Below are 24,079 nucleotides of genomic sequence, written 5' to 3'. Positions count from 1 at the left end.
AATGTTTCAGCGCCTTGCTGTGGTCCAACACCGTAGCAAGACACTCAACATTAGTTTTCCCCATCTGTCTCTGTGCACCGTTGCCTTCATCCCGTGTTTACCCAGCTCTAGAACTACGTGTGATACAACTGAAACAGAGCTGTGAAAATGAGTTGTGTCCTGGCTGTGCTCATTCTGAGTAGATTAACTTGGATTACATTCATTTGCATTAGATTTGTTTGGACTCAGCCAGTTTGGCTGTAGTGTGCTTGAGCAGGGCCTAGCAAGGGTTTCATGTCAGTTAGGTTTGGATTAGTTAGGCTGTCTTGTGAAAATTGCAGAGTTGTGTGAGGTTTGCCCCTGGATTAGATACATTTGATTTGTGTTATGGCCAGGTTTAGTTCAGTTTAAACAGGGCTTTTAAATAGTTTCCCTGCAGCAGAGATGGGAGCGAACAGTTGTACAGGACCGATGGTGGCAGCAGCATGCTTTGTGTAATGTCTTGTTTGAGGAAAGTATCTGTGTGCATTTCGGCGTGTGTGCGTGCGTGTGTGCACATTAACAAGCTTATGTGCGTGCACACATGATATTACTCACAGAGATCAATGCTTTTTACTGTTAAAATAACAATCTTGTTGTCATTGTCAGAATAATGCATTTCTTTCTGGTCAGTACACACACACACACAGACACACACACACACACACACACACACACACGCACACACTGGGCACTGTATATGGATGCTTGGCCCACTCGGAATAGCTTCATAAAGACAAGACAGTCCTGGCAATTAAACTGAGTGAAACGAGACGTAAAGAGGATGAGAGAGGAGTCGAGGTTGGTGGGTTTGTTAGATGTGTGTGTGTGTGTGTGTGTGTGTGTGTGTGTGTGTGTGTGTGTGTGTGTGTGTGTGTGTGTGTGTGTCTGTGTCTGTGTCTGTGTCTGTGTCTGTGTCTGTGTCTGTGTGTGTGTGTGTGTGTGTGTGTGTGTGTGTGTGTGTGTGTGTGTGTGTGTGTGTGTGTGTGTGTGTGTGTGTGTGTGTGTGTGTGTGTGTGTGTGTGTGTGTGTGTGTGTGTGTGTGTGTGTCCATGGTCCTTGATTGACTGAGTGGGAATAAAGCAAAAGGTGGTTAGTAATGGTTGGGTATTAGTGCAGTGGACCAAAACCTTGCAATTAACTTCCACTGCACTAAGAGATGGCACCTCCATCTACACACAAACACACACACTCTTTTAATATTCTCCTTTCTAGTCAAGCTTAAAATTCTATTGTGGGAACACACACACCCACTCCTGCACTGGCGCACACATCTAAACAGTGCGACAGTCCGTCATTAACTAGTTTACTCCTAATTCACTACTTTGCAAGTTAGGGAAATCCAATTACCAGCCTAGAATGACAGAGAAAGTGGGACCAGGAAAAATCATTTCCCCAAAAATATGCTTCATAAATTAGCTGTCAGCTTTCATCAAATTTCTCTGTCAACAGCATTTTCACTGTGAACCACAAGCGTGCATGCACGCCTGGCTGTACACTCTCACTCCTCTTCCACTTCCACTTCTTTTCCCATTCAGAGCACATCTATTAGGCTGGGCCTGGCATTTTGGAGCTAAATGAACCATTAAATGGGAATTATATTCTGCCACCAGTGACACCCCTAATTTGGAACTCGTGCAGTAATTGTCCTAATTGTCTGACCCATTTCTCACCTTCCTCACCTCTGCTCGTTTTTTTTCCAACCATTTTTATCTCCACTTTCCAATTCTAAAACATCTGGCGCCACAAATTTGATCCAACATTCACAGGTTGGGTAGATCAAATAAAGGCAGAGCTTGAAGCTGCTGAGCACACAAAGTCACAACTCAGATTCACACACAAAAGCAATATTTCTTCTTTCTTTCCTTCCTCATCACACCTTCTTTCATCTCATCTCTTCCCCTCTCCACTGCGCCATATAATCTTCTGCATTCACATTTATCAATTTCCAGCCATCCATTCTCTCCTCTCACCTCGCACTTATCTCCCCTATTTTCTTTTTGTTCTCTCCCTCATCCAATTTGCCATCTAAAGTCTCCATTTTTGCCTTCTTTCCCATTCTTCACCTCCAATTTTACCTCACATAATTTCCTCCATCCCTTTTCAAACCTCTCCCCTCACACCTTATCTCTCTGCTTCTGCCTTCTCACTCACTCTGTTGAACACTGTTTTCATTAGTGCTCGAATCACAGCTTTTAGAGGAAAATTAGCACCCGTCACTAATGATTTAGCATTGTTCCTTTCATGGTAAATAACCTGTAAGCAACCCACACCTCAAAGATTCAACGAACAAGCCTCTGTGCAGATACAGATCACTCGCTCTGGCACATAGATCCTGGAGAAAAGTTTGGCTGAAGTTTGCTTGCAAAATATAAAACACGGTGACAGTCGCCTTGAAAGATCAACAACATCTAATATATTAAAATTCTAAATATATTTATTTAGCATTTCTGGTTTTTTGCACCTTTCATAAAAATTGTTTGCATTCCAGAACTCCTTCGTGACCCGTTACAACTCTCAGCAACACGTCTGCTGTGTATATGGAGTGAATTACCCCAGCTTGTTAAGTTAGGAAAATATACACAATGGCTGAAAACTCTGATATGAACCATATTCCTACGTTCCATACGAGAGAAGTAACAATAGCAATGTTTTATATTTCATGATGAACTTACCATAAGAGCTATCTAACATTTGGTCGGGACCAAAAGCGTAAGTCCCGCCAATTTAGCCTGTGGTGGCTAGACTAATTAGCTCGTGGCTAACGGGTAGCCACAAACCACGATAAATAGTCATCAGACCAGATATGGATGAGCGCCTTTCTCACTACTTCTTCCTTTACTACTCCGCATCTGCTCGCAAGATATTTTCCAACTATTTCTTTCTGCTTCTGCTTCTGATTAGTGCGGTCAGTTTTGTTTGTATACTACCCAGAATGCATTACGCTCTACATCACATCCTCTCACTCGCCCGCTGGAAAGACTGTTTGCATGAGAACCGAGATCAACGTTTTGAAGGGGAACAGAGATCACTCCGGTTCAGAGTTCGGGGGAGCGTTCAAGATGCCCAAAGAAAACATTTTTTTCCGGAAACTCCCTGAAGAGATCTCTGGTCAAGATCAAACAGGGAAATGTGAACGCGCCCTTACACAACATAGGAATTAAACGTTTTTACTTAAGTAAAAGTTTTAAAAAAAGAAAATACAGGTTTTATTTGTCATCTACAAATCAAACCAGTTTTAAAATGTTAGCAACTTGGCAGAAGTCATTTATGGAGAGGATGAGGAGTTTGGAACCCAGTACTGAGTCCTGGGGGACGCCACAAGCAATGTCCAAGCGTGGAGAATTAAAGCTTTCGAGCAACTATTGTTACTGTAAAATTTGGTTTGGTGGCATGGATTTGACAGTTTAATCATTAGTAATGACACAGATCATCATCATCATAACATAAATGTGTCATCGTGTTGAAGGGTGGATGAATTTTTATTGTTGAAACTGAAAGAGCAAGCATTGGCTTTCAAAACACCAAGAATAAAAACATGTATTCAAGGCCAAGTGGTGACTTCAGACTTCCCTTAGGTGTGACTGTGAGTGGGTCTGTGCTTGGGCTGTGATGGAGTGGAAACGTGTCAAGGTTGTACATTGTCTTTGTCCATAGCCAGCTGGGATACTCTCCAACCACTTCAACAGAATAAAGGGCTTCACCATGTGAGTGGATTAAGTGTCTTTTTACAAGACACCGTTAGACAAAGTTAGAGATGAACGCCGAATATGGCATCGGGGTGTTCACGTGTGTTTACTTTCATGTGGCGTACATAGAGACTTCTGAGGCTATGAAACTGTGCCATACAAATAAGCCTAATTTAGTCCTAAAACCCTATAGTCACTCTAGAAATATGTGTAACAATGTGGGACCCTATGAATGAATGAAAAAGGAATCACATACACGCTAACACTGACTCATAGCTCGTTTGTTAACTTGTGAAAGCGCATGTTGCTTCACTCTTTATTTCCCACACTTGCCTGAAGCGATTGATAGAAATACATTTATGCTATCGAGGCTAATGAAGAGAGAAACTTTTTCCATCAAATAAATGAGCTTATTTATTCAGTCAACGGTGGATTGCAGACATTTGTGTCTAATATGTACACAGTTTTGCAGACCACACTGATACACCCACATTCATTTGCTGATTATAAAAGGAGGCAATGCCTAAATATCTAACAAGGCTGACAGAAAGAATTCCATCCGTTTGTATTATTTTAACATTTTATCACATTAGAAATGGTTTGTTATTGGCTGACAATGTGTGCTTTCCCTCTATAAAAAGAAAGGAGAGTAGATAATAAAGCAGCTTTATGCCAGAGATAGACTTACAATGAGAAAGACAAAAATGATGCTGCAGAAAAAAATATAACATAAAAGCAAAAGTAGAAAAGTGAGATTGTTGTCAGTTCTGTTTTATCACATCACTCAGCACATGTCAAATACAAGGAACTGCTCTACGGACGGCAACAAAGGACATCATGATATCATGCGTGCCAATGCGTAGGAAAGAGTTTATCAGGAAGGTGAAAACATGCAAAACATTAAATATATTTAAGGTGCTTACGTGTCCAAGTATGTGAGACAGACCAAGACAGAGGCTGGGACACAGGAGGTGGCCAGAGAGGAGAGCTGAGCTCAGTTCAGGATAATGAGGCTGTGTGTATGCGCAGCGTTGTTACAGTCCATTCCTTCGGTGCTTCTGGTCTCAATTATTGCCTCACAAGTAACAGCCAGCCAACTCCAGTAATATTTCACGCGCATACTCACACACAATCGCTTGCAGGTCTTGTGTAACACCTTAATGACTTTATTTTGCAGCACTGGTTAACCACTTGTTTATTTTTTTTCTCGTTTGTGGTTTTTCGATGTTCATCATTAACCTTTACAAATGCAGCAGTGGCAGACGATTGCTGTCACTTTCAGTTCAAAGCTCTCAGGTACAGCAGGTAGTGAGAGTGGTCCACTGTAAAGTGTGAACAAACTGACAGTGCATCCAGATCAACTAGTTTCTCATTCACTGTGGGAAATAATGCAGCCATTCACTAATCCTTAATGATTCTTTCAAGTTTATCTTATGCTTATATACAGCATTCTTATATTCATTTATGTATCAGTTTTTCTACTAATGAAATGAAGTTATAACAATGAATTAAACGGGTTATAATCATTTAGGATTACGACTTTATTATTTTTTACATCTCTTTATCTTTTCCATATATTATGCCTTTTTATTAGTCTATTGTGCCGACACACTGCCCAATTGTGCCACATCTTTCATTACCCGACTAATGTTCTGGTTACAGTGTCATTAATTTGTGAACGCACTCGAGGCAAGAAGCCAGTCGGGCTGAGTGAGAACAAGAGCTAATATAGTGAAAGACAAGAGAAAGGAGAACCATCACCGGGCTCCTCGGGCCTCTCTTCCTCTCTCTCACTCAGCCATCTCCTGCAGATTCTATTTCTCTTCCTCCTCCTCACAGAGCCCTGTGGACAAGGCGCTAATTAACATTAAATTATCCTCTCTAACTTTCCCTACTTTAGCTGCACAGATTTGAATCAGTGCAGCTTAAAGTGGCATCCAGCTTTTCTGGCCCCGAGAACATAACAGAGTGTCTGAGGGCTTTCATTCACTTGACTGGAAACAGTCGATGCAGATGTGTAACGTAAGCCTTAATATAGCACAGCGAATTAATGGACGGGAATAGCCTGAAACCTTTGACATGGGTTTAAGCAGGAGGCGTTTGAAGACCATCGCTGGCGATGGTGGTGGTGGTAGAACAATTGTTATGATTCTGTGTGTGTGTGTGTTGACAGGCGAGTGAGTTTTGTTTATGTTTTTTGTAACAAACTGGTAGTTAGAGCCAGAGACTTTACCAGAAATAGAGCAACAAAGTGTGATCCGTCACAGAGAAGCCCCAAATCATTTACATTGCATAATGTCTGCTCCCTGGGGTCTGTTGCCTCGGCGATGCGTCATTGCCTCGGATAATGCTGTCATATGTTGTATTGACAGAGTCATGCGTCTTATCACAACCCATGTCTGTCCACCTGAATGCAACACTTACAGCTTATAGCCACACAGGTGCCTGAGTCGAAGGAGAGTAGTAGAACACTTTACAGTACATTAGGCTGCAATGATGAGATGTTCGCATCTCTTCTTTTCTTCTCTTTTAATTGGTTATACTTTGTCTCCCTGTGCTTTTTTTCTCCACTCCGTTGTGCTTGTTGGTATCTCTCTGTCAGTCTAACCCAAACTCCTGCGAGTCCCCTGTGTGATCGAATCTCTTTGTGCGTGGAGGAGAAGTGGGGGAGCTCCGTTTTGAGTGACAGCCAAAAAATGTATAACTGTAGATCTGTCTGATGCCTTTCTGTGAGATAAAGAGTTTGTGTGGTGTAACTGATGTGAACAGTGGAGACAGTTGAAGCTTTTAATGTTTGTGTCTTCCTGTAAAGTCTTTTTATTTTTCCTTCCCACTTAGTGCTTGTGTGTGCGTGTGTGCGTGCGTGCGCGCATGCGTGTGTTATTGGCTTTTTACCAGAGTATGATTTCTATACCCGCTGCCCACTGGAAGATATCCCATTTTGTCAACTATTTGTTTTTGACATGTTTAGGCTTATGCAAAACGCCAGGTTTATAGACGAAATAAGTAGCCTTTTCTGAATTTTTTCAAAGTAAAACAACAAATTTTAGAAATTTACAGCCATTCCCTCTGATTAACAAGACACAACTCTCCACCAAACCTTTTATTCTTTTTATCAGGCAGGTGATCATATTTGGTATGTCTTCTCTCTATAAGATTAAAACCCGTAAGTTAGCAAAAGTGAAATTAAAAGTGAAGTTATTCAAAATGATGTGGCTTTTTATATTTTGATGTCGAAGGAGGACTCTTCTTCTGTTTTCTCCCCTTTGACACCATATTTGATTATATACATGAGCACATTAATAAATAAATCCAATACACCCAAATTGTTTCCCTGAGTGGTCTAAAATGTGTGACAGTAAGACAAACTGTAACAAACTGGAATATTTTGTGTTATATTGTATCAATTCGAAGTACTGCATTTCCTTAAGCTGCACTGAAAGTTGTAATCCAGTCAAACTAGTCCAAACCGCCACATGATGGATGAGCTGTAAGTCGAGTGTATCGACTGCCGGCTGGACAGTTTTCATTCTTTGTGGCACCTGAGCGGCAGCTTCTCGCTGAACACTTTATGACCAACCCATCTTTGAGGGGGTGTGGAAGTTCACCATTTGCAATGATTTTTTTTTTTTCCCTTCACCAACCTCCTCCACACAGTTCAAAGGAGAACCAAGGACAGGCCGGGCTTCCTACTTTTCGCACTTGATTGGCAGCCTTCATCTTGCATCTTCGGCGCACTACATCTTAGGAGTACACCCAAAACTACATACTGGTGAAGAACACTTCTGGAGATCTCTTGCAAAAAGCCTTAGCTTTATTGTTCATTTCTTGTCTGCCAAGACATTGGCATTCTTGTACAATCAGTTATTTTGTTTCGGCCACTTTCGATCATCGTTTAACGTCATATAGAATAAAAACTACATTTTCCAAGTCTTTATCTGGTGTCTAAGGGTTAATTGTTCATTATTGTTCATTTATCATTTGATCTTATGCAAGTAATTGTCCAAAAAATAGAGACTGAACATTTTCATTTCCCTTTTATCTCCTGTAAATGAGTTTCAAATCTCTGATGATTATTATACTAGATGTATACATTATGTGCAACTTTGTAGAGTACCATCGCTTAAGCGAAGGCAATTTTAGAGGCGAAGGGGCAATTTGAATCTAACAAAGATAAGATAAGATATCCCTTTATTTATAAATATATAAATTTGTAGTGGTACAGCAGGATAGTACAGAGAAAGAAGCACACATAGCAGGAACTAAAAAAAGCAGATAAAGATACAATATAATAGAAAAATATGCACACGGTGCCTATATGCATGTTTAGAGAAAACCCACATGCATGGAAAGAACACTCCATGCAGAAAGGCCCCCCAACACAAATGAGCACTCTGAACAATATTTTTGGAAAACTTGTTCTGCACACCTCTGCCTGTATTTGGATTCCCGTTCATTAATAGTGCATGTCACTTGCAGAGGCTCATGCGAAATCCATCGTTTTGCAGCACAGGTCAGAATTGCATTGAACATACATGAAAAATAGAAGAAGAAAAAGGGTTGAGTGCTGCCCACTGTGTCCACTGGGAGTGACCCCCCCCCCCCCCCCCCCCCCCCCCCCCCCCCCCATGGCATGGCTGTAATTGCATCATCCACACCAACAAGGGGCTGGTAGGCAAACAGCAGGAGGGACAATGAGGAGCTCACCAGGGGCCAAAGTTTGCCAGGACTAACCTGTTCATGATGCGAGAGGTCAACACCACTGGTGTGTAGTCAGTGAGGATTGAAGGCCATGTATTTTTTTTTTAGGAACTGGAACCCCCTGTGGGGAGAGTCTGGGACTCTCTCCAGGCGTATTTTCAGGTTGAACAGCTGCCGGAGCACATCACAGAGCTGCTTGGCACGAGCCTTCAGAACTCCGGGGCTGATGCCATCAGGTTCTGACGCCTCTCCCTGTATTTCCCTTCTGACCTGATCTACCGTGACCACCAGTCTGTCCTGAGGATTAGTTTCACACCTGGGAGGCAGAATAGCTCAGATTGATGGGGGAGCTGCTGTGTCATGTAGAAAGGTATAAATCTAGCAAACTGCATGGATTACCACATACCTTACTAAGATAGAAAAAATGTGGAATAACCGTAGCGATGTATTGTGCCTTCCCATATAAGTAGCATGCGCCTTTTCCTATTTTTCAATTGGGAGCAATCTACCTGATGTGCCTACAGCTGCTGGCAGCAGAAATTACTGCTCTGTTTCACAACCCAAGATCAAATGGGCCTGGCTGCTCTCTGTCATGTTTGGCTTGAGGTGCACTGGTTCAGACTCAAAGGTAGAAGTAGCTTTTGAAGTTCCTATTTGCACCATATTTATATATTTATATATATTTTTGCAATGTAAAATAAAAATGAAAAAAAAAAAAACTAATACATAACAGATCATGCGGGGTTCCTTGTCGTTTCACTCCAGCCTCTTCCAGACGACAGGAGTACAAGTTAGAGTTATAAATCAAACACGGCCAATAAAAAGGGAGAGACAAGCTGTATCTGGATTTATAGATACATAAAATCAGTATCACACAGCAAAGTTTGGACATTTAAAATTCTGTCAGAGGAATTCACATTGCAGACACATCCTGACACTGACAATAATAGATTCTTTAAATAGAGTTTTAAAGAGTTGTGATAAATGATACTCCACTTATGTCTTTGCTTCGCTTACTGAATATGCATCCTCTAAGTATCGTTATATTTACTTCACAAACATTGTTGATGGTTAAATGCATGCTAAGTTTGTGATTAATTGGTTAATAGCATTTGTTGGTTTTTCATGTCATTAATTCTCCAGCGGACTGAAAGGACACAAGAGCTCTGAGTGCTCTAATTTTCTTAATCTTGTGAATGTTGAATGAATTTTTACTTTCAAATCCATACCACATGAAAAGACAAGAAACATAATTAATGCAAAAGCCTGCTTTAATTTAATTCCATCTTACCCTTCAGAGAATAAACTTGCATTTGTCATTTCTGTGTCAGTGGTGTTGAAGCTAAATATCTTGGAATAATGCGATGCTTTTTCTTCACGCATAAAAAAAAAACTGGAAGCACAACATTCGCTTCTGAATTACAAAGCAATCGCCATCATGGAAACTTATAAATCTCCCAGTTCAGCCTCGGTGTTGGACATATGAGATTCACGCAGAGCTATCAATATAAAATGGTGTTTACCTGTCTTAAAATACGGCACATTGCATTTCCAATTACCAGCTTTTTCAGAGCAGGTTCAAACGGTGCATGCACACTATTGTTTCTGCCTTTGCTCTTTTCAGCCAAAATTAGACATCAGTCAATATAAAGAGCCTACAAGGGAGCCCATTATCTGTACACAAAAGGCAGCACTCAGTGCATAGTATTGTGAACAATTTGCTAATGGTTTTGTTACTGCCATTGTGTGCATTACAGTTCAACATAAGACATTAAACTTGTTAATAGTCTTTCGGGAGCGAAGTAAAGGCATTCCAGGTGAGTTATATGAGGGATGGCAATACTTTTTCCTGGTCATATTTTAGTACATTGAGCTGGAGCTCTAAAACGAAGCAAATTTTTTATGAAGAGAATGATATTTTTTTTTCTAGTGAGTCCAACTAAATAGATGTTCTTTGCACAACCGCCTTTTATGTCATCTCTCACAGAAGCGCACTCATTGTTCAAAAAGCATAACTATAAAGACATCTCATTGAGAACACACACACAGGTAAGGTGAGACGGGTGAGAATACAAGGTCACAGCTTGAAAAACTAAATATGTAACTGCCTGCTGAAGTTGTTGCACTGGAAACATCCACGCAAAAGCCTGCCTTATCTTTTTTTTTCTTTTTTTTTTTCCATTAATATTATTATTTTCTCAGTGCTCTCGCTGTGGCATCGCCATTTTCCCATTTCTTTCTTTTATCTATTTTCTTCTCCATCTTCTATATACAGTATTTCTTCTTTTTTATTTATCTCATCTAAAGTATCTGAAAAGCTCAGTGCTGTAGGGCTGGCCCTAGGCATCACGAACACAAAAGTGCTACACGCGCACACACACACACACACACACACACACACACACACACACACACACACACACACACACACACACACACACACACACACACACACACACACACACACACACACACACACACACACACACACACACACGAGCATTAAAGCAATGAGGGCTTCCAACAACGTAACTAACAACATATTGTTGCTCTGGATTTGTCTTTTAAGGAGAAATACCAACTCTGCACTCATTAAATTCTGTTTTCATGAGGCACTTTTCTTATGTGTGAAACGTGTCGAGGTTCGTAATGACTATCTGGTGTGCATGTGTGTGTGAGTGGGTCCGTGTGTGTGTTATTATCAGCATGAGTTTGTGGATGTCCGGGTCTCACATTTCCCAGAGGGAAAATTGTCGTCAGACAGAACCATTAAACTCGATCCTCAACAGAGACAAAACATTCAGCATTCAATTGGGTGAGATTTCTGATATAAGAATGCTAAGTGATTATAAAATGAACCTGATAGGTTATTGATCTCCTTTGGGAAAATCCCATTCCCATTGCTCCAGGGAATCATCTTGCTCAAAGAAATGCATTGAATTTTTGGATATTATGTTGTTGGTGCAGATAAGTGATTAAAACACATAATATGCGTGGCGTCTGTATACAAAGGCGTTGTGTGCGTCTACACAAAAGACTCCTGCAGAGCAATCTTTATTGCGATGTGTGGTGTGGAGTTGCTGCACCTACCGAGCTACCCTTCAAGATAAAACAAAGTGGTTAACGGTGAAGTCTCAGCAGCTCAATATGATACTGAAGCAGCTTTGTTTACTTTGTACTACACAGTAATGTGTTTGAAAGCAAAGTTAAGCCACCATTCACCTCATACTTTACATACAGATCTGTATACTGCTGTGACTCAAGTGGATGAGCGACTTGTGTTTCACATTGTTGGTGGCTCAGGTCTCATCTCAGCTTCGTTGTGTCGATGATCAAAGACACACAACTATGAGTTTCTCCCAATGACGTACGAGTTTCATGCTTGGCTGCTCGCTTTGATTGCCGCAGCCGTCGTGACATGTTTTGTTTTGGCACCGTTTTTACACCAGATGTCCTTCCTGATGTAACCTGAAGAGTTGGGTGCTTAGGGACCCTTGGTGGGGATTGGAAATATTTATTTCTCTCTCTTTGGACTCTATTCACAATTAATCCTTGCAGTAATTTACACTAATACTTGAAGAAATATGCACATCAGCCATCATTTCTGCGTTATTGCCACAGCTTTGCACTAATAAATGTCCTCCTGTGTGGATAACGACAATAACGCAGCCAGAGGTTTATTTTCAGCTTTGAAACATTGAAATTATTCATGGACAATTTGATTTGTAAAGCCCATTTCCCTCAAAATATTTACCTTGAATCTACGTATTTGAATTAGCACAAGTGATCTGTTAATAAATGTATTACATTTGATTTTCTTTTTTTTCCATTGAGCTTTGGTTTACATTTGAGGTTTTATCTCTTTTGGCGTGTGATATTTAACTGCTTCTAATAGTACAAAATATAAACTTCATTAATTTACTATTTGAAAACCATGGACAATTTTGGAATGAATGGCAGAAAATGCCGTGTGACGTTACCTATGGGTTTCCTCCATCTCCCTACGGTCACATTTGTTGTTCAGTGTGTGTTGATATGTTGTAAATGTCCTGGTTCCTGTCATTTTAAATCATTGTTTTTCTCACATTCAGCATTACCACACCCATGAGAAGCTTTGAATTGAGCTTTTCATTTCCTCTAAGACCTTGTTTCTGAGGCATTCAAATGTATTTATTTATGTTTTTCAAATGATCTCACTTAGTTGTCCCGTTTTGTCTCTTTATAAAATCCTGCTGAAGCTTATTGAAAGAAACATTTTCATAGTGAGCTTTTTGAACAATAAACACAAGTACGGTTGCATTATGTACACAGAAAGAAAACATTTTTCCAGGTTTACATCATTTAGCTTGTGTGTTGTGCTGCTTTCAGTGAGTGTTTCTGTATCTGCTGGTTTCACTATTGACTTACAACCTGCACACTCAGAAAACCCCCAAAAAATGAGCGGTTGGAATAGCGTAATTGGGCCTGATCCATTGAGCACTTCTTCTCCTGGATAACCGCATACTTGTGCATTTTATTTATTTGCTTGTCTTGTTCAGTTGGAGTCTTGGGGCTGTTTTGCACACACAAGGAAAGTTGATCCATCTCCTTTTCTTCCTGTTCTTTTTTTTTGCAGTCTTACCATATTTAGAGCACTACACTGAGCACAACTGGTACCTGTGTTCAGGTCGGGAGAGCACCTCAGATACATAGATAGCTTATCAATACAGACTGCTGTGGTGTGAAAATACAAGTTGGGCACACAGAGGTGCACAGGAAAATGCTGGACCTTGCAGCAGCATAGTGATGACACGAAGGAAGAAATAGCAAGAGGACAAGATTGATGTGGAGTGACAGAGAGAAGAAAACAAGTAAAAGAGGGAGAAGAGAGAGGGGAAGGAGGGTAGAAGCAAAAGCTGATTAGTTTGTTTTCTACAGCTTGCACTGACATTGAAAGATATGTCGGTACTAATGTCGCAGAAAGCCTTGAATAACGCAGAAAACCAATACATATCCCCCTTAATGGGATTTTCTGGGCTATACTTGCTCCGTCTCATGTGCACATCCACACACAGCAACGCGTCCAGAGGAGCATGAACACATAAACAATACACCATCTGGCCACTGCCTAGATAAAAGGCAAGTGGAATGATAGAAACGGCTCGCTTGAGGAGTGATTGCAATTTAGTCTTTTTATATGTGATGAACTGAAGGGTTAATCTCAATTTTGAAGCTTTCCGTAGCACTATAGTGCTCCCCGCCTGTCCTCCTCAAGGTTGGAGGAGAGAAGGGATGGAGCGGTGTCATATTCTCAAAAAGTGATCATCAAACACAGAGCTTTCAAGTGATTGATGACACAAGCAAGATGATCCCGCTCCATTACAAATACCCACTTCCATGCATTTGCATAAAGCATACTTACGGTATGTCTACCTTTTTACCTGACTCTCCCTCACACACCCTCTCGTGTATTATGAACCGTGAAGTATTTCCAGGGCCATTAGGGTTTATGCATGCAGCATGGAGCAGTGCTTCTGCACGGGGAAGTGCATGACTTACAGGCAACTGTGATTGTTTATGCAGAGATCACTGGAGGCAGTTTTAACACAGCTCTCGGATTACAGCGGGATATTGGGGCACAGAGAGATTAGACCAATTGGAAAAACAACAGGGGAAAAAAAAAAAAAAAAAGAGGAAATATCACTCAGTGGCGCTAATGAAGCAACACAGGGAGGAAAGTTGATTATCCGAATTGACCTTGAGGGGTTTTAAAGTTACCCCACTGAAAGTTTGGAGAGACAAAGTTGGAGGGTTTTACAGCTGTCATGTTCAGGCGTGTGAATGGGGGGGGGGGGGGGGTCGTAGGGATGTACGTGCATGTGTCAGTGTGCTGCTGTGTGCTTTCACTTTTAGTAAAATGTGTAGACATGTTCCTGTACCTGTCGTTTGTGTGTGGCAGTGTGATTTTATCAGTGTATGTGAAAGTCAGAGCGTGTGTGTGTGTGTGTGTGTGTGTGTGTGTGTGTGTGTGTGTGTGTGTGTGTGTGTGTGTGTGTGTGTGTGTGTGTGTGTGTGTGTGTGTGTGTGTGTGTGTGTGTGCGTGTGTCACCGTGGTGTTTTGTCTGCAGTGACGTGTCTCGCCAGAACGGTTTTTGTCTCTCACACGTAGAGAATAAACAAGCGAATGAATATTCATGATGTTTGTCTTATTGAATGTTGATGTAGCGTGCAGCATCCTCTTGTAATTACTCAACTCCGATTGTTTGTGTGAGCTTTTGCGCACGCACTTCTCATGTGCCGTGCGCTTATTTGTACTTCCAGCTGTCAATTCCTGAGTGCTCGTGCATATTATCCCCTCCTGGGGATCATAGTTCTCTTACCTGAATATATGTTTTAAGTCTCGTTATGAAGTTCTTATTGTGAGAAAACAAGAAACAGGAATTTAGAAATGTGTTACTAGATATCATACGTATGTTCACAGACTTAAAATATATTACCATTAACCTCAGTAGCTGCAAAATCAATTAAGAAAGAACTACAAGCAAAACAACCACTTAAATTCACTCGCATTAATAATTGTAATACACTGGAACCCAACGATCCCAACGTTTTTGATTGACAGAATTAAAAATGTAACTCAAGACTCATCTCAAATGTCTACCTTCATACCTTATCAATGTGGTAACTGCATTAAATTAATGGGATAAATATAACATATGTATTGGTTGCTCATTTTTAAGTACCATTCTTGAAAAATGTTTCATTTTATTAGAGCAATTGACCTGTTTTACAATTTCATACGGAAAAAATATATATTTAGGGCCCCCAAAAAACACAGTATGGCACTCATGACAGAAGCTGTTATACTAATGATTCAGGCCATTATTGTGGTTTTGATATTAAATATGCCAATGTCATCATAACTGATCGAAGTAGTTCCTCAAATCACAAAACTGAGACATTGTTGGACGAGTCTAGCTCCAAAAAAAAGGGATCAGAATGTATTTCAACTGAATGAAATGTGGAGATTTGTGATGAGTACGGCCACAGTGGAAGCTCATCACACAGTTGTGACTACAGTGGAGCTCCAGGCTGAAGATAACACCAGAAAGCACTTGGATCAACTCAACACAGTCTTCTTCTCCTGCAGGTCGAAAAACAGACCAGGTGTCGCATTACATCCATTTGGCAGGAAATACAAACCTTGGACAGAATTGTAAAGACTCATCTGGAGTGGTGATCATTGTTTTGGAACCGTTCACCATTATCGACGGCCTGGTCAAGAAATATTCCACGACTTTGATGGAAAAGCCCATTCGCATTGTCAGTGTGCACAAGAGAGCTGAGTTTGAGGCAATGAAAATAGAGTGACAAAAAAAGATAAGTTGAGAGATCCAGACAGAAATGCACCACGGGGTCCCCGCGATTATCATGAAGTCCATTTTACTGACGTTACTGAAAAATAATGTTAATTCCACATTAACTATATGCTCACTTGATCTTGTCTGAATAGCTGTTTGGTTGTTTTGTTGTTTTTCTACAGTTCTGTAAATAAGTAATCTTGTAATAATTTTGTAGTAATTTTGCCTTTGATTAGGTAATGTTGCTAATTGAAAAGGCAATGTGATTAGTTAACTCCATGTTTTGTTTAGTTTTTTCGTAACTTTGAACCAGGCCCGTGGTGGGAAGACTCCAGGAAAAGGCCATTCATTAAAAACACAGTTTATCTGAATAAAAGTCAGTTTTCCTTTGAAGTGATGCGAGATCAAAACACACAGTTGCTCTCTCCGTGTGCATCTGCTTAAAAGTGTTTGGATCTTTCAAATCATACCTACACGGGGCCAGTCGCAACCCTGAAATAATAAAACTGAAAGATGGATGATTATTGAATTCACTTTCCCATTTCAACAAAACAATTCAAAAACCCACAAAACCATTTCCGCAGTTGGAATTAATTCAACCCATTCAATTTGTCTTCCACATAAACCAAGTAGACAGAGCGCTATTTGTGTCATTTTCTTTCAAGAAAGTAAGCTCTATAGACACACTTTTTCGTAAAATGGGTGCTGAATAGCTCATATTTCAGCTCTTCAACACACATTCATTATTCACTTTCATGTGGAATGATTTGAAAGGTGCTTTCTGGGGATGTTGTAGTTTTTTGGTTTTTTTTTTTTTCATTTTGCAGTCTAATTCATCCACATCTTTGAAGGTATTTTGTCAAAAACCCCCAGAGAGAGAAAAAAAAAAAAAAAAACCTTGCGAACAAAGTATCACAACTGTCTTTAGTATTTCCACAGTCCCGAGGGGCAATTGGTTTGGATTGGGATCAAAGAACAGTAGTAATGTTATGCAACAACAACATAACCTGGGCATTAACTTTGTAGTTTATTCCTTCTTTAGACTACTAACAGCCGCTGATGTTTTGCATCTTAAATGTCAGGATTGGAACACAATGTTTTGCGTGTGTTGTTTATGCTCCTTTCCAAAAAGTCATGCGATTATGTGCCAGGCTAATGTGGAAAAGACAGGGGGGCAAGTAAGAGACAAAGAGGAAGAGACGGCAAGTTGGACGGATGCTGTGATACTCATTAACCCATTATACAGAGTAACAGCTGGACACCCACAACCATCTGCAGCGCGTTTCCTATCTAAACAACACAGCTTAACCTGATAACACACACACGCACACGATCTGTCTCTACCTCTTTTTTTCACACACACACACACACACACACACACACACACACACACACACACACACACACACACACACACACACACACACACACACACACACACCTCTTTCACTCTCCATCACACACACACACACACACATGCACACAGAAACACTGTGAACCTTCTCGCCCCCGCAAGTTCTTAATTTTCCAGCTGTGTAGGCAAGCAGCGGTGGGCAGTTTGTCCCCCTGACAAGGGTCACCGACCCAGGGGAGCGAGCTCTCTTTCTCTCCACTCACTGCGTGGATGAGTGGAGCGCAGGCAGCGAGATAAACACTTGAAGAGGGAGAGCTGGGGTGGGGGTAAGGGAGCTTCTTAAGGCGGGAGGGAGGAGGACGTGGAGCACAGATGGGTGGGATCGAGGGAGGGTGGGAATGAGGGCGCGTGATGAGGAGAGGAAGGTGAGTGGGAGGAGGAAGGGAAGGATTGAGCCGGGTCAGACAGGCAGCGTGAAGGGTGGAGGTGAGGATGGGAGCAGGGGATGTTGGGGGGGTTCCAGCAAACCGCAGCATGATGGATCACGATGTTAGCGGATAAGATGGGTGTTGAGAGGGGGCAGGCTTGGCTTGTCAAGAGCAGCTTTTGTCAGAAAGCAACATACAGGCACACACATAGTCACACAGGCACAGAGGGAAGAGGAGTACAGATGAGAGAGAGAGAGAGAAAGAGATAGAGAGAGAGAGAGAAAGAGAGAGAGAGAGAGAACCCAAGGAGAGATAGGCCACACTTGCATAGTCCTTTCTGATTTATGTGGCACCGTGAAAGGCAATTTATGTGTCTCACACAGTAAAAGGATTCCAAGATTTTACCTGCCTTTCATGCAGATGCACTCCATTGCTCAAAAATGTGCTCTACATGCAGTTTCACTCTGTTCTTTGTCTCTCTGTCTCTCTCTGCAACCTGTGCGCACACACACACACACGCACACACACACACACACACACACACACACACACACACACACGCATGCAGACACACAGATCATTGACCCTACCAAGGTGGGAGCCATTTCCAATTCAGGATTTCATTCAGTTCGACCCAGAGTGATGCATTGCAGTGGGTGCTCCTTGCACACTTTTCACTCAGCCTTGATTTGGCCTCTGCAGGAAAATCGCATTAACAGAGGTTAGGTGAAGGACGATTATGACTCTCAATGACTTAAAGCTCAATGTGGTGTTATTGCATTAGTAATGGATGGAAACACATTTTTTTGATAGCTGGAACTCGTAATAACACGGATAATGGAATTGACAATGATGGGTCAAGTTATGCTGGGAAAACATCTTTTCTATTTTTGTCGGGGAAGTTTTTGGTTGCGGTAACTGTCCATGTCGCTGTGTCCTTTTTTGTAGCAGATCCGTCGAAGAAGCTAACCTATCTCTACTAACCGTGAAGGACTAAATGATTAACTGACTGATCCTTTGCGTGTGCCAGTTAAATATTTGCAGACTGTTTAACACGCACAGCCTTTATCTCATTGCTGAAAGCTTAAATTCTCTACATTTTTTTTACTATAAACTATTTGCAGGATTACAGTGTCTTAGGCATCTTTTTTGTCGTCCACATTGTGTTCCATATTTTTTTCCAAATAAGCTCCAAGTGTGGAGAGTTGATTTATTGGAAGAAAGTGCAGGTGTTGCCAAAGTCTACTGCAGGTATATAGATGCCGATTTGCAAGCCCTGGAGTTGCAAAACCTTAATTAGAAAGTAAAGCCAGAAGGTAACAATAAGTACTATTGCAAGACTGACACAATTTGCCTAAGAAAATGCATTGAAAAGACTGAGCCGCAAAACTGAAAAAAACCTTGAGGAAGAACCTAGGATCTGTAAGTGTTTGAAACATGGGCTCTCCGTGAAGCTCATAAAAGCACTTTATATTTTTGTCACTATGCTGTATATATAGACAAGTCAAAAAGGTTTCTGCAAATCCTCAGAATTCGAAAATATCTGGTTTTTGCTATGGCATAGATCGTTTAGAGCATTGGATAGGCGAGATGCAGTGTGAATACAAGTTCAAGGATAAAGTGGCTGGTTTCTGGAAGGTTTAGAACATGTATATTACAACCTCTTCCACAATAACAGTTTTTAGTGAGCGGATGAAATTATAGCGCCTTCAATGCTTGTTGAGAAAGATCACAATGTCAAAGTCATTAAAATCATTTCATATCTCAGTAAAACAACACACACAAAAGATGTCTGGTATAATATTCCTTTAAATGTTTAGAATTTGTATTATAAGATCTTACATCGTTTGTATCCACGTTCAAGGTTAAAGTTCCTTTATAGAACACAGGACTTGTTGCTCTTTTCTCTACCTCAGTCTATTAGTTCAGGTCTTGGCCTTATTGAATAGGAACCCCTCCTTTAAAACACCCTGAAATAATATTATCTGGCAAGTAGTGGCACCATTAGAACCGCTACGTGCCAGATAGAACAGCTACGGTGATAAACCTTGCCAATAAAGTACATTCCGAACAGGGTAAATGCAAGCTTTTCTGAAATATAGTTTTAGTTGTAGTCAATAGGTGTTTGGCGTATGTACATGTAGATCGACAATAACAATCACGATGGATTCTCACGCTTAGATTTACCATAGCTTCTCTACCAAAGTGTACATTTACTAGACCATGATCTGAATCAGTGGAAATCAAGTCCTTGCAATTGACTGAGTGGCCCCATATGATGAAAAAGGACAGATAAAAGGGGATTCAATATTTACATGGTATGGTTCTCTTCGCCCCCGCACGTTTGGTTAAAGGACATCCCAGATATTGGCCTGGAAACAAAAGCATTTCCCGCGTTCTCGTGTGTTCGGGGATCATTGTCAAAATGTTGCCGCCTGCATGTAAACGTTTTCTGAATTGAAAACAGAGAACAATGCCATTTCTAAAACAGTCTTTTGTAAACGGGCAACAGATGAATAAAGTGATATTGAAGATGGAGATTGGTTTGGAAAACAGGAAAACCCATAGCAGTCAAACATCTTGTCACCTAAAAAAAAATCTTAATTGAATGTTGTGCTTTATTTATAGGGTTTTCTGGAGTCAAAACTCAATTTTCAAAATATTCCACCTTCACTTGCCGCTGCTTTTGACAGCTTGTTGCTCGCTTGTGACGTAATGCCCCCAAAACACCTCCAACAGCTCAGTCTTTGCAGTTTTCCAGTGACTGTAATTGACATCAAGCAGTACATCAACAACACAACAAAACAAAATTATATTTAGCTATTGTGACTTGTTGCCATGAGGACGGTCTCTCAGGAAGAGGTATTTGACACAGCTTCATCTGTAAGTAGTAGCTTTACACACCTAATTTTTCCACTTTGTTTCAATTGCTTCCAGCTTTTTCTCTTATGACTGCAGTGACATCGCAACGTATGAACCTGGGAGCTCCGGCACGAGTTGTATGCACCTTTTCCACTCGCAACTTGACATCTTGAGTTATTTTTGTGTACACTGTAATAACCTAAAATATGTGTAACAACAAAGAGTAAAACAGCCTTGAAGCCACATAAAACAAACAGAGCGACTTGCATATGTGCATCCGTCAAAACATTTATGCAGAAAGATAAGTTGTTAAAAAAGTTTGGTGAAATGTTCAAGGTTCTCTGCCAATTAATGATTTTCCTGCAGGACAAAAGAAACAGTGATGATCCAAACAAAAATAACTGGAGGAGTGAATAAGCTTGTGGGCCTGGTAAGAAACAATGAGCATGTTGTTGTTCCACTATGGTATGGAAAGATATTGATCCTGATGCTCTGCATGAAAAAATCCAGTCTTTAGATACCAATTAGCACAGCAAGACATAGTTTCCATCCACTCATTTAATAGTTACCTCGACTGAACTTAACTTAATCAAGTGAAGGCCTTTGCTATTATTTTTTTCAAACTTACTTGCCACAAACCCCTACGGTTTTAAATTATGCAAATTGTGTCTGTGGCTCAGTCATGGTTAGGGCTGCTTTTCTCAGCCCAGACTAATCCCATCTAATTACAGAAGCAAAGGGTTTGATGTCATTTGTGAGTACTCTTTTCCTCATATAGGTCTGTGTCAACCTAGCAGTTCAGTTCATAAACTGTGACTCCAATCAGAGTGCTTAGTGCCTGATGTCCAAATTACTTCCTTAGAGGATAAACCCAAGTCAGACAGCAAGTGTGCTGAATTCATAACAATGAATGTGCTCAACACGTAATGGAGGAGGACACAAATTGAGCAATTCAAGGGGTTTAATACACACAATCTTTTTTTTCCATGCGCACAAATTAAAAGATAACCTCCAATGGCCTCAATTCTTCAGGTACTCTGTGGTCTCATTCAGTCCTACAGCACCGGATAACACCTTGGTTCTTGCAGCCCCTGAGTTACCAAGAAAATTTTTTAGTTTGCCAGCCTATTGTTAAGAATCGAGTCTGTATACCTTCAAAATATTCTACATTGCAGTGTTTCAGTGGGTAAGCTCTCATTCGGTGTGACACTTCTGGCAGAATGATTGATTAAGAAACATAGCACATTGTACTTTGGGGAAAAATATGTGCCTTCATATATTTATTCTATTTTCTCAGTGCTCTATAATAGATGTTCATATCACACTTTGGTAAGCTGTGCAGTGAAGTGAATCATCTTTCTGATTGTGATGAGTAAAGTCAAAGGTTTTTTTTTTTTTTAAAGCGAAGACATGTTTCTCAAATTCTGCAGTAAATCGGGCTCCATAAATACTTGTGCTGTCCTATTTGCAAAATAAAGAAAATTGATGACATGTACGTGTTCTTGCAGACTCACAAGTCTTGCTTCACGGTTTGCGTCTTATTGCCTCATTGTCTCTATCATTGCCTCACGATTGAAGCCCTTTCTTTGCACAACTGCAGCTGAAACGGCGCTGAGGTTATTTTCTTTATATGCTTTTACATTCATTTTTATTGTAATTCGAGTAAGGACCTTCAGCGTCTCACTGAGAGAGTGAATTGTTTGGTACATGGCGGGTTTTTTGTGACTTGTGGAGTGGAAAATAGCGCGCCATCACAACACTTTAAGAAATATTACAGCCGTAGACTCTTTGATGCCATGTCACTCTCCATCCGTTCTGCTTCAGCCGTACTCTCTCGCTCTCGCTCTCTCTCTCTCTCTCTCTCTCCATTGTCAGCCACATTGCACACATACAACAGGCGTCATAGCAGGACTTCATGTTGTCACAAAGTCTTCACCCGGTTCACCTGCAGGAATGTGAAAAACCACAACCAAGCTAAAATTGAAAACCTGGCACAAAGGGAAAAGTTGAATACGTTATATAGGTTACTTAAAAAGTGCATAGTATTGAAGGAAAAGCAAGAAGAGTAACACATAAAAGATGTGAAAGTATATAAGGCCTCATCAATGATGTGGCCTGCCATGCAACTCTGCAGGAGATTACAGGGAAGCTGCTGATGTCTCTGCATAACTCTCCCTGCCACCCTCTTCCATGGCAGTTATGGAATTATCATAATCCATTTTCAAGGTGCACTGGGAGATTCATGCAATGTGGCGGACTCTAAACCGAGATTAGATTCACAGCATGATACTGAGGCACCACTGTGCATGCAGATTTAGATGGGATGTTGAATATTCCCAAAGAATGGGTCGACTCTTTTGAAGGACCCATGGCATACCCTGTTGTGGCTCTGAATGGACTCCACATTGAATAATGAGCACGCGCCATTGATGTCGTTTGCACACAAACTTGGCAGCTGACAAATCTTAACCCTGCTTAAGGCTCCTAAACAGTGCAATTTTCAGCAGTCTCAGCATGTCTTGTGACCGAAGACAGCCCGTGATAAAATTCAGACAGTGACCCGTGGCCTTATTTGTTACCTTGACATTTAGTGTGTTTTGCTTTAAAATGAAAGACTATAACACTAAATGCTGACGTAAAACACTTGTAGCTACTAGTAAATCCTAATAGATGCTAACAAGTACTTACTTCATACTTTTGCATAATTAGTATCCCAAGTTTGCCTTTCCTTCTGAGACATCGACCGCGTCCAAAGTTTGTCAGATCCGTGTTGTACAGTGCGGCTGGCTCTGAACTGTATAAGATTGTTAAACTCCCACAGTCTGTAGGAGTCTTTAGTAGTTAAATGTTTAGTTTGAATGCATTTAAGAAGTAGGGTGGACTGACCGTCTACCTTCCGGGGTTTATATCGATCGCTCATCGACAGCTCTATATACAGTGGAAGTAGTAAATATCACTCCATCTTAATCATGTTGGGCGCAACCATTTTCAATTGAAACTCCAGCTAAATGTTGCTGAACTCAAACAGGATGGCGAAATGATTTGTCAGCAAGTTTCAGGGACCATGATTTCCTCTTTATTTTCCTCGCTATGTTCTTTTGCATTGGCGATGGTACCAGTGCAATGACATAACCTGAGCACCAATGTAGAGGGAGGGAAGTGATTTAAACCAGTGTCAGCCATTAAGGAGAAATTTATCAAACGTCGACGTGTTGTAGAGTCTGATGTGTTTCATAAATCTACTTTATGGGTCTGTTTCCGACTCGCTTCAGTGTAATTCTAAGTTTCTCATGGAAACTTGAACTGAGTAAGATTACTGAGTCAGAAACCGAGCAAGAGTTCATGGAAGGAAGAGGATATACTGGTTGTTGTCCTCCTAAATTGGGAAAACAGTGAGTCCAAATGCGAAGATGCATTTAGAAATTGAACGCCCATTATGGAAATCTGCATTTGTTCTTAGAATGCAGATTTCCAAGGAAGCAGCCCCTGAAATGAGACACAGCAAGTGTGTGTGCGTGTGTTGAGCAGCATGCGTGAATGCCTAACGTAAAAGACCCTCAGAGTTTATCTGTTTGAGTATGCACTGCCAGTGTCTGTATTACCGTAAAAGGGTGCTTGTGTGTGGCTCCCAGCTTGCCTTGGGCCATCCTGTGGTGTTTAAATCTGTGTATCATCTGTCATTTAGCC

The 24,079-nt window shown here is 40.9% G+C and overlaps 1 protein-coding gene across 1 annotated transcript in view; it reads left to right on the top strand.

The window, feature by feature from the left end:
* The window catches only part of cntnap2a (contactin associated protein 2a), a 327,533-nt gene that overhangs the window by 218,023 nt on the left and 85,431 nt on the right, over positions 1 to 24,079 (top strand). The gene's annotated exons all lie outside the window — the stretch shown is intronic.

Source organism: Lipophrys pholis (assembly GCF_963383615.2).
Source record: "Lipophrys pholis genome assembly, chromosome: 20".
NCBI lineage: Eukaryota > Metazoa > Chordata > Actinopteri > Blenniiformes > Blenniidae > Lipophrys > Lipophrys pholis.
The sequence above is the reverse complement of the archived record's forward strand: the minus strand, read 5'-3'. Positions and strand labels throughout refer to the sequence as shown.